We start from the raw sequence: 10879 nt of genomic DNA, 5'->3' as shown, positions 1-10879 counted from the left end.
CTCATTCATCTCTAATAAAGTAAATTTTATTTATCATTATCTAAGTGATTATATATATTTTTTCAAATTGATGCTTTGTAGAATTATAATTTCTGTTATTATTTTGTAAATAAATGTGATTAAAATATTTTTTAAAAAGAAAACATTTAAAAGTATAAAACCAAAAAAAAAAAAGAAATTTTCACCCAAATCCCTAATGTTACTTTTTCCTTTGTTTTGGAAAAAAAAGAAAGAGTAAATTGGGGAAAGAAAAATCAGGAAAATAACATTTGAAAGAGTGCTTGGGATTTAAGAAAAGTAAATGATTATTTTTATTTAAACCATCTCTCTAAAATATCTAGTTTTGCAACTAATGTGTTAATTAGCTGGTCCTAGGTATGAAAAAAATCTAAAATATTTGTCTATATAAAATGGGATTTTTAAAAAATTGTAAGATTTCAGTTAAATCAAGTTGAGCTTTTAATGAGCAAATGCTTTTCTTCATCTTCCTTTGAGCATCCTGTGGTGAGAGGACCACTGCCTTCTTAACTCTCTATCCCTTTAACTGCTGAGAGGCTGAGTCACTTCCGGCTCTTCGTTTCCCACATAACCCTATATACCATCCTCCGTCTCTAGCTCTAATCTTCATCTTGACTATAATATACATCGTTGTTTCCAACTGGTTTTCATTATCTCTTATACTATGTCACCACTATCTCAAACTTCAAAAGTATACAAAATGCCTTTATTTCCAACCATGTTCCTTCCTCTACTTGAATTTCCTACTTGACTGGTATTATTATCAACTTCCCAGTCATTCTGTTAAGAAGTACTGGTGCCTCCCTTTATTTCCCATATCCAATTATTTATTAAGTAATATTTTTAATCTATCTACAGAAGTCTTTAAAATATCTTCCTTCATTTTCATGCCCACTGGAACTTGTACAATTCAGGTTCTAACATTTCCTTACCTGGATAAATTACAGTATTCCCTACTTTTCCACCTGCCAATCACTTTTTCCTATTCAAGAAATCTTTCATGCTGATGCTTGAGGTTTTGTTTTGTTTTGTTTTTTTGGCAATTTATCATGCTATATTTAGCTTTTATTAGGTACAAAGACTTTTTCAATCATGTTACCTAGAGATCTTTTTACCCACTGCTCTGTTTGGCTGCCAGTCTCTTGTCTCTCCCTTCAGCAATGGTGAGAGTCTCCTGCTGCCGTGAAGAAAAATTCATGGTTTGTTTCCTTTGCCAATAATGAAAATGTTGGAGAGCAGGGTGGCAAAGTGGTTGCCATTGGCATCTTTCACATGAACCACATGAAAAGAGCCAGGGCGTCTTTCTCTGTTGGTGATCACACTGATTCTTTCCAAGTTAGCACCTCGGTCACCATACACAGATTACCAGTGTCAAACTTGATGAAATCAGTAATTTTGTCAGTCTCCAAATCAATCTGCATGATGTCATTTGCTTTGATGGGGAGATCAGGGTAGCAGATGGTGTGAGCATCATGAGTCACCAGATAAGGGATTCCTTTCGTGCCCACAAAGATCTTTCTTGTTTTGTACAACTTGTACTTGACCTCCTCAGGTGTAATACAATGAACAGCAAAGTGACCTTTGGTGTCATAGATCAGATGGAAATTCTCTTTAGCCCTGTTAATGCTGACGAAATCTGTAAAACCAGCAGGGTAGGTTACATCAGTCTGGACCTTGCCATCAATCTTGATAAACTACTGCATGTAGACCTTCTCTGCTTCATTTCCTGTTAGGACATAGTTCAGTCTATTCCTTAGGTAAATGATGAGAGGGAGACATTCTTTCAGCTTGTGGGGACCGGCAGATGGATAAGGAGCAAACACACCCATTAGTTTCTCCAGCATCCAATGCTTTGGAGCTGTTACGTGCTTCAGATGCTTCTTGGGAGAACTGCACGGCTACGCTGGGCACGGAAAGAGCGATGCTTGAGTTTTATTCCTAAATTTTGGCTTCTTTTTGTAGCTCGTTCATTTAAAAGCTGCAGTAACTCATTACTGCCTGCAGACTATAGTCTGCCTTCTTTGCTAGGTGTTCCTAACCCTCCCCAGTCAAATAAACCTTCATTCGTAGTTTATTCCCAAACTCCAACCTTTCATATGTATTTTCACTTTTCACATATTTTTCCTTTTTCTTGTGAAGACTCTTCCGTAGCACCTATGAAAACCAAAACCATTTTTGAAATTGTACAGAAATGCTCATTTTTGGTGAAGGTTAACTAGATTTAATCTCATCTTATTTGCCCCTGAAATAGCCCTTTGCCTGCCCATCTGTTCTAACACTCATGCAGTGCATGATGCAAAATATGCTTGCGCTTACAGATGGCCTGTACGTTCTTAGAAGCAGAGACTATCTTACACATCGTTGTAGCTCTCACAGTACTTAGCATATGGCTGTGCATGGAAAAGCAAGGTTCACTATGCCGCCCACAGTCTAGCACAGTTCACAAAGCCGAAGAGCACTCACGCTATTTACCCTCTTGTTGCGAGGTACTGAGACCCTTGTGCAAGTCTGTCTCAGGTATACAGATGGGATTTGTGGCTAAACTCGCTCTATACTAACTGCTTACCACACCAGATTTTCTTTTAAGTGTATGAACTCTGTCAGTATGCATAACAATATTAATATGTTGATGAAAATGATAGTTGATACCTCATTTATAGAGCTCATGGCATACTTAAAGTTCACTGTCTCAGTTGATTCTTGGGAGGAAGAAAGTATCCTCATTTTCTAGATGAAGAGACTAAAGCTAACACACTAGGTCATGCACATGACATGTACCGAAAGTGGGAACCACACTCGGATTGAGGCTTCTCTTTCTATACTCTTGTATTTTGTTTTGATTCCACGGTATAGCATTTAGGATGATAAGAAATTGTTTCAGAATAGTTTTCTTTAAGTTTCCCCTTTGAAGAGTTTTGTGAGACATTCCGTGAATCCTAGAATAATGGCAATCTTCTAGTTTTTTTGTTTCATGAATCTGTGTACTTTTTGCCATCCTAATGCTGTATTTATAGATCCCTGTCTATTGGCGGTGATGGGTATTATTTAACAGTACACAAAGTCCTGCATAGAGAAAGGACTTTCCAAATCATAGTCTTCAAAGATTTGAATTATTTTTAGAAAACAAGATACTTTTGTAGCTTCTTAGGCCGTCAAAGTACACAGAAAAACCTTTTCTTCATAGGTTCTGTTAAAACACAGCTCTTGGCTTTCTGAGTTACTGAAGTCCATAATTATAATGTTTGGAAAGGTTAGCAAGATTTTAAATCATGCATATGGCCGGCTGAAGGAATCTATTTAATTTCACCAGGATTTAAAATATAACCAAGGAGAGCACTCTTTGAAAATAAGCATAAAAGAAACTTGTAGAATAGATCCATCTGGTTCTTAACGACAGAAACCCAACTCGATTACAGGTTTATGAAATGAAAAAGTCCAAGAATAGAGCAGCCTTTAGTCACTGGGCAGACAAGCAGATAATGGCATCCATCAGAACTCTTCTCTCCCTATCTCTCAGCTCTGCATTTTCCTGCACTGGCCTCATTCCTGGTCTGGTTCTCTAAGCTTAATGTGGTTACCATCAACACAAGGCTTACACCCTACCAGATTAGCATACAAGCAGAAAGAGATTATCTCTCTTATAATAGTTCTAGCAGATGTCTTGGGAGTGGATTTTATTGGTCCGAGTGAGTCACACGCCCATCTCCAAATCAGTTTCTGTGGACAGCAGGATGGAATGCCCTGACTAGCCACATTTGGATCATATGCTCGCCCATCTGTGGACAGGGATTGGGGTCAACTTCAGTGCAACCTGATTGATTGACTATGAGAAGGGGAGAGATGGTTTCCTAGGAGAAAATTAAGGTGTCATTAATGGCAGAAAGGCAAATGGTCCTGGACAGGAAAAAAAAAAATAGAGGAATACTATAACTTCTTAATTATCAACTCTCATAATCGAAAATGTGGAAATTTAGTGAAGGCCTATGTTTTAATAGTATTAATAGAGAAAATGTTTATTTTAAAAATTAGTGTCATAAGTAAAATTACAAACATAATTTTCATCTACCTAACAGAAGAAACTTTTAAAATAATGTTCATAAATTGTCCTCGGTCATTGATATTAATTAATTCACTCATTCTAGAAATTCCTTTTGAGGGTTTAGCCAGGCATTGTGCTAAATGCTACAGTATAGACTCTTTAAGCTGAGGTCACAGACTTCCTGGTTGACAGTTACCTCCCACACATTAAAGCTGTTGAAGTAAGAGTTCTGCTTGATAATGTGGATAGAATTTCAGTTATGTCTTATACTGCAGGGTAATGCAACTTAATTCCTTTAAAAAGTATCTCGTAAAAAGTATTTTTTATCAGTATTTTTCATTGATTCATCCTGGCTTTGCTTTTAATTAAGCCAGATTAGTAATTTGACTAAATGATGCATTTCTTTAGCATCTTATGTGTGAGGTGTTCAAGATGACCTTATAAAAAAGCAAAAAAAAAAAAAAAAAAAAATCCTTACATCATTTATGCTTCTTCCATTATGATGAAACTATGATAGACGTATGATCACATCATCTAATGTACCTGATCTTTTTGATGATCGGTCTTTAGTCTGTGGTGAATCCTTTTATTTTTGAACCCGTTATGCCGAAATAAAGGCAGTCTTTCTTGTTTCAATTTCATTGAATATTCACACTATTTATTAAAGGAGGATTATGTAACATTTTAATGAAGGCTCCAATCCATAAAATACCTGTCACAGATGAAAAACATGTACGTGGATAAGCATAATGCATTCATTTATAGGCTCCGGATCCGCTATCCCTCCAGGAATGTTATAAATCCGCGTGGTGTCCCTGGGCGTCGGGGTTGGCCGCAGCATCTGTGGCTGCAGAAGCCAGTGTGGCCCAGGAGCTCCCCGCTGGCTGCACATCTGAACAGTTTCAAGAGTACAAGTTTCCCCATCAAAGGTCTGGAATAAATTACACTAAAAAATTGGCTCCAGAAAGAGTTATTTTGGATAGGACAAGGTGAAGTTCTCATGAGGTGTGTGAAATGAATCCCTTCTGTGCAGCGGGTGTCTGTGGGAGAGGTGGTGGGGTGGTTAAAGGCTGTGGAGGAAGTGGGGGAATCTAACCCCCCACACACTTGGACAGAAATGCCAAATCTACTGACTGGACAAGGATTTTGAAAATTCAATTTCTTAATAAATGGCTTTGTAACTTATTATGAACACATATCTTATGAAATAGTAATCTTTTTCCTGATACTTTTTTAAAAGAATGTATTTTACTCCCAGTGGAGTGCTGGAGCCTGTTCATACAAGCTTATGAGAACTGATTTGTAAAGTTTTAAGAATTTTGTGAGCCAATTGTTAAACACGGCCACTATTAAAAATTAAATTCTATAAGCTTATATAATTATATAAGTCATATTACGAACAAAGGTAACAAATACCCGAAACTCACCTCTCTCTAAATATTTTATTACATTTTAATAGGATGTGTGCTGTTGGGGTGATTTGCTTTTATCCTGTGTGTCCAGTGGACAGACCGTATAATGACACACTGCTGCGGATGTCCTCACAAACTCCCTTCCACGACAGCACATCGATAGTTTGAAATCAGCATGACGGGAGTATTTACATCTCAGAAATCAGCTACAAATCAAGGCTCATGTATCATTTTGTTGATTATCTAGACTTAAGAAAGTAATGGAGAAAATGTTAATAATGTATATTAAATTTAAATGTGTGTTGTGCCTATAGTCATTGCATTGTGAGTAGCCCCCAAAATTGAGAAAACATTCTTCCGTATTCAAAAACTAGTATCTGATTCAGCAAAGAAGTTGCTTCCATCATCCATGAACAAGTGTTATTCTGACATATGTCTTTGTTGTTTATTTCTCTTTAACACTGATGAAAATATTAACAAATGTTCATGTGAGAATTATACTTGTTTGATAATTGCCTCCATAGGTTGGCTAAGGATACAGGAATTAAACGAAAATCGAGGAAAATGTTCTGTGAGAAATCAATTGACTATACAGAATTTATAATACAGAGCTTTGCATATTTTATTATATTTATAAACTGTAGCCATGCATTCTTTATATCAGTAAAATTTATATTAAACTTATGAATACGTTTCCTCCCCTGGAAGCTGCTTTTTAAACTTCTACGAGATACCACTGCCCATTAATGAAGTTGAGTTTCCTACTCCTGCTTGGAATTGGTCTCTCTTTCCGCAGAGCTAAAGTCTTTTTTTGTGTTAGATACTGGAGAAGGAGCTATGGCACAAGTGAAGGACAAAAGTACTTGGCCTGCTTGAGATAGCTGTTGGGACTCCAACAAAACCAACTAGAGCTTTGACAGAAGAAAAGAAGAAATAGGCAGTCTTTCTAGCTACTCTTCCCCAGACCTTAAATGTGGACCTGGTTGATCAAAAAAACCACACATGAAAAATAAAAGATTCAGTTATTTACTTGGACTTCCTTCTCATGGCATTCTGTTTCTCTAGTACTCTGAACCCAAGGAGCCATAATCCGTCTCCCAATACGTACTTCAGGCCTCTTTAGTCTGATAACCTATTATCCTTTCTTTTTTGTGTGCCCCACCCCAAGCCTAATGGCCTAGTATTTGTTAATGCCATAGCTCTGGCCTACAGAATGTTTGTCTGATGACCCCCACTACTCCCCACTCCCACCACCCAAGAGGGCAATCTGGAAACCTAATGGTGGGAATCGGTACTTTCAAAGGCAGGAGCTTTTTGGACTCCATTTGATCAGTGGCTTTGCCAGGGACAGTAACCCCAGGGACAATAGCAGGGAAAGGAAGAATATAGTGGTGCCACATAGTAGCTGAGATGCTTTGCTAGTTTGTGATCTATTTGAGGTGCATCTTGGATTAGACTAAGTATCACAGTGGTACTTGTTGTTTAGAGAAAAATGAGACTTAATATTTTGTTCTTCCAGGACATGTTCCAGCGTTTACAGACTTTGCAAAATGGTCTCACCCTGATAACAGTGTCCTGCTAACAATTCCTGCCAGAGGGGAGACTTTCTGGGCCAATGGAAGAAGATTTGGAGTCAGGGGACCTGGTTCTACTCCCAGTTCTGCTACCGGGAGCTCTTTGGCCTTGGACAGGTTATTTTACTTCTCTGAGACTTGGTTTTCTATACAGTGATCTACAGTTTCCAGTAGCAAAGGTCTCTTCTCATTCTGTCATCTTATGACTCTTTGTCCTTTGTTTTACAGTTAGAGTAGAGGAAGCACACATCTTTGGTCAGAAAGTCAAGGGCAGAGTATAGCATATTGGTCATATCACTTCTTTGAATCCCAGGCCCCAAATCCTTTATGGCAGTAGGCATAAATCATAAATAATTCCAGGCTACTACTCCCAGATTTCTTAGAAGGATCAGAGCACTGACATTCTTTGGCAGATGAAAAAAGAAATTCAATTATCTGGAATGCAAAGAAAAAAGAATATTTTCTCTTGTTGAAAATCTTTCTAAAGGGCAGTAGCAGTTTTTCTTACTTTAATAAGAACAGAGAGCATAACAATATTTCTTCCTTTATCATGGCTCTGTTCTGCTTCAGAATTAAGATTCTGAATATGAATGATCATTATGCATTCAGTATTGTATGCTCTGCTTATAGAAGATTTAAGAGATTGGCCTGCATGTATACTGTCTTAGGTGCACATGGAGACATTTTTATCAGTTATACCTGTGGTCTCTGTGAGTACTTAAAGTTTAAATCTTTCTCATAAAATTGAGGTGACAAGAAAGTTCTAAATATTTTTTGGGTGGTGGTGGTAATGTTCCATTTTGTTGAATTCTGGATAATTAAGGCTCTAAGATGTTTAAAGAATACAGGCACATAAAACATTTGTACTGTGTTCTGAGTATCAAGGACTACAGTTGTTTTTTATAAGACTGTTGCTCATAAGCAAATGTTTTCAAATTCTGATATGTAAGGAACAATATGCCACATCGGCCCAATCCTCCCTGTGCAGGAGCTTCTTCCTCAGTGTGGGACCTTGGGAGTGGTCTTAGTTTTGTTCTATTTAATTAAAATTACTGATTTGAGTGCCCTCTCTGTGTCCTCGGTCTCAGCCCCCAATGAGATTCTAGTATTCAGGTATGAGACATGTTCCCCACCCAGACTGTGATCAATTTCCAAGGCAACGGAAGAGAAAGAAAGATGACCAAGAAAAAAAGAAAGAAGGAAAGAGGTAGAAGAGCAAAAGAGTAGGATTAGTCGTGACAATAGCAGATGACGATTCAAACCTGAAGAAGAACAAGAGCGTCTGCCTCTTTACTTTCAGAGTATTGAAGGTGGAGAGTTTCCTCTAATGGGAATTATAGGCTCTGGGTGTCAAAACTGTGGCATGTAGTTCATCCACTGGGCTTCTTTGACTCAAGATCTTCCTGATTATTGTCAAATGTATATCATGAAACCCTTTCTATCACAACACTGTTTCAATCATGCAAAGATTGGTGTCAAAAAAGGAAAGTAGATTTTAAGCCTGAGCTACTTGTCTGAAATAATTCAGAGTTGAACAAGTTTTTTGATGACCCTGGGTGTTGGGGGCTTTTTGTGTGTTTCTAGGTAACAAATGGAACCGACAGTCTTCAATCCCAACCAGCCAATCAGCTGACCAACCAAAAAATGCCCCCAAATCTCCCTCCCCACCTCGCAGCTGCTCCCCTGGCAAATGCAAAATGTTTTTTTCTTGTGTTGATCTTTAGATATAGCCATGTCCTGATTATTTCTGTGTGGCTTACTCATTTCATCAATTAACCAGATAGCTTACTACCTCTCTTGCCTACCTGTTAGCATCCTTGCCAATAATGAGAAAAGTGGGTCTCACACTAATTTATTTGGCTACACGTTAACAGTATTACTGGAGAGAAGGTTGAAAATAATGGATAAAATGAAGATTTTACATTATTCTTGCATTTCAGTTTATGCCAGGCCTAACCTATGTTTCTATGGGTATTTGAAAAGTAATTTTCATTTCTGTTTTTAAAAATTTTAAGACCAGTTCTGTCAAATGGCCAAGACCCACCCTTGCAAGGTAATAATGTTGATGTGCTGTTCCTCCTGGCTTCATTCTAGGTAAATAAATCAATAATAACTCTTTTGAGCCTTTCACTTTTATTTCCATTGTGGAAAAGTTTAGGTAGAAATATATCTGTCTATCTATATCATGGGTGTTTTTTTGTGAAAAGGGTAATGGAATACAGAATGCCATACATAGGTTATTCCCGCTATGAATTAGTCTCTTTTATCTGTCTCTGACCAAAACAGATGTTGGCAGCCTTTCTAGTCCAGCTCTCTGAGTCAGACTAAGACTATCAGTTCCGCTTAGAAAAGCTGCAGGGAAATGATTTAACTCTTTCAATAGACCCTTACTAGTTTTTCCCTTGGATCCTTTTTATTATAAACTACAAATAAAATTAGAATGCATTTCTAGGCAACAATGAAAGAAAAGTAGCAATATTAAAAATACATCAATACAACTCTAGAGGGAAGTGAATTTTTATTCAAGGACTTTCAAGAATTCTGACATTGAAAAATATCTTTGCTTGAGGAGGCAGCTGAATGTGTCTCCAACTTATAGTCAAAGTTCATTTGCATAGAATACCAAAAGAGTCTGACTTTTTTTTAAATCAGAAAAAAAGAGTGTCTATCAGAATGTGGCAGGATGCATCCTGCTAGGATTCTCTTCTGTAGAAACTGACCATTTAAAAAGTCATTCTGTGATTGGTGCCCCAATAAATCTCTTGTACCAGGATTCTGCAACAGAATGTAAATTGAAGGAACGCGAGAATGGAGGAACAGTGGAAAGAAAGGCACAAAGGGTGAGAAAAGGGAGATTATAGAAAAAAAATTCTAATCAACACAGCATTCCAAGAATTTATCATGGGAAGAAAGTTTCTTTAGATTTTAGGTAAAAAAATGTTGGTTTGTTTTTTTTTTTTAAGTTACTAAATAAAGACTTTAGACATTTTCCAAACCATGTAAAGGGAAAAGGAAAACAAATGATTTCTTAGACTGTAGGTAGTTTCATGTAGTTTATCTCACTTAATTCTCATAATTATCCTATAAAGTGAATATTTCTATCATTATTGTTTATACAGTATTCATACCAGGGCACCTGTTCATTAGACAAAATTGGTTTTATGGAAGAATGTCTCTACTGGCACATTCCCTCTCTCTGCTAACCCTTCTAGGAATATGGGAAATACAGGGTAGGGAGAGCCTCTGACTTTCTTGCCTGAATTCTCCTAAGAAAATCATCGAACAATAAATATAACTAAGGATGCAATTTAATTTAATCTTTTCAGCAGCCTACAAGATAGAAGTTGCATTTTTTTTTCTCATTTTCAGAAACCGAGGCTGAAGACATTGTTAGTCATCTGATATCACACAGCCAGTAAGTGGTAGAACTTGGTATTTTTTATTCCAGAGCTTGAATTCCTAACTATCTCATCTCAAAGCTCAGCTCTGGATATTGTTGGATATTGTCCCTTACTGCATTCACAACTACTAAAGATGTGGGCTGGGCTTCCATTCCCTTGTCCAGTAACCTCATCTCAGAACTCTGAGGGTGGAGGCTTTCCGCCATAGCACTTGTCACTAGCAGGTATGTTATGTGGCACAAGAAGCTTCACAGAGAAGTATTTCTTGAGCCATGCAGCATTTCCTGTTTGTGATAGGTGGTGGCCAAACTGTGACCTGCTGATAATGAAAGGGCCTAAAACAGGGATATTAAACACCGGAGGAACTCCCGGATGGCAGAAGTTTGCTGACTTGCCAAGGTCATGCAATGTGCATGATTTCAAAGCCCATGTGCT

The 10879-nt window shown here is 37.5% G+C and overlaps 1 pseudogene; it reads right to left on the bottom strand.

Annotated features, from left to right (window-relative positions):
- Positions 1-1093: 1093 nt before the first annotated feature.
- On the bottom strand, positions 1094-10650 carry LOC105293049 (annotated as a pseudogene).
- Positions 10651-10879: the final 229 nt, after the last annotated feature.

This window comes from Pteropus vampyrus, unplaced genomic scaffold (assembly GCF_000151845.1).
Source record: "Pteropus vampyrus isolate Shadow unplaced genomic scaffold, Pvam_2.0 Scaffold67, whole genome shotgun sequence".
Classification (NCBI taxonomy): Eukaryota; Metazoa; Chordata; class Mammalia; order Chiroptera; family Pteropodidae; genus Pteropus; species Pteropus vampyrus.
Note: the sequence above shows the minus strand (reverse complement) of the source record. Positions and strands in the feature narration are given on the sequence as shown.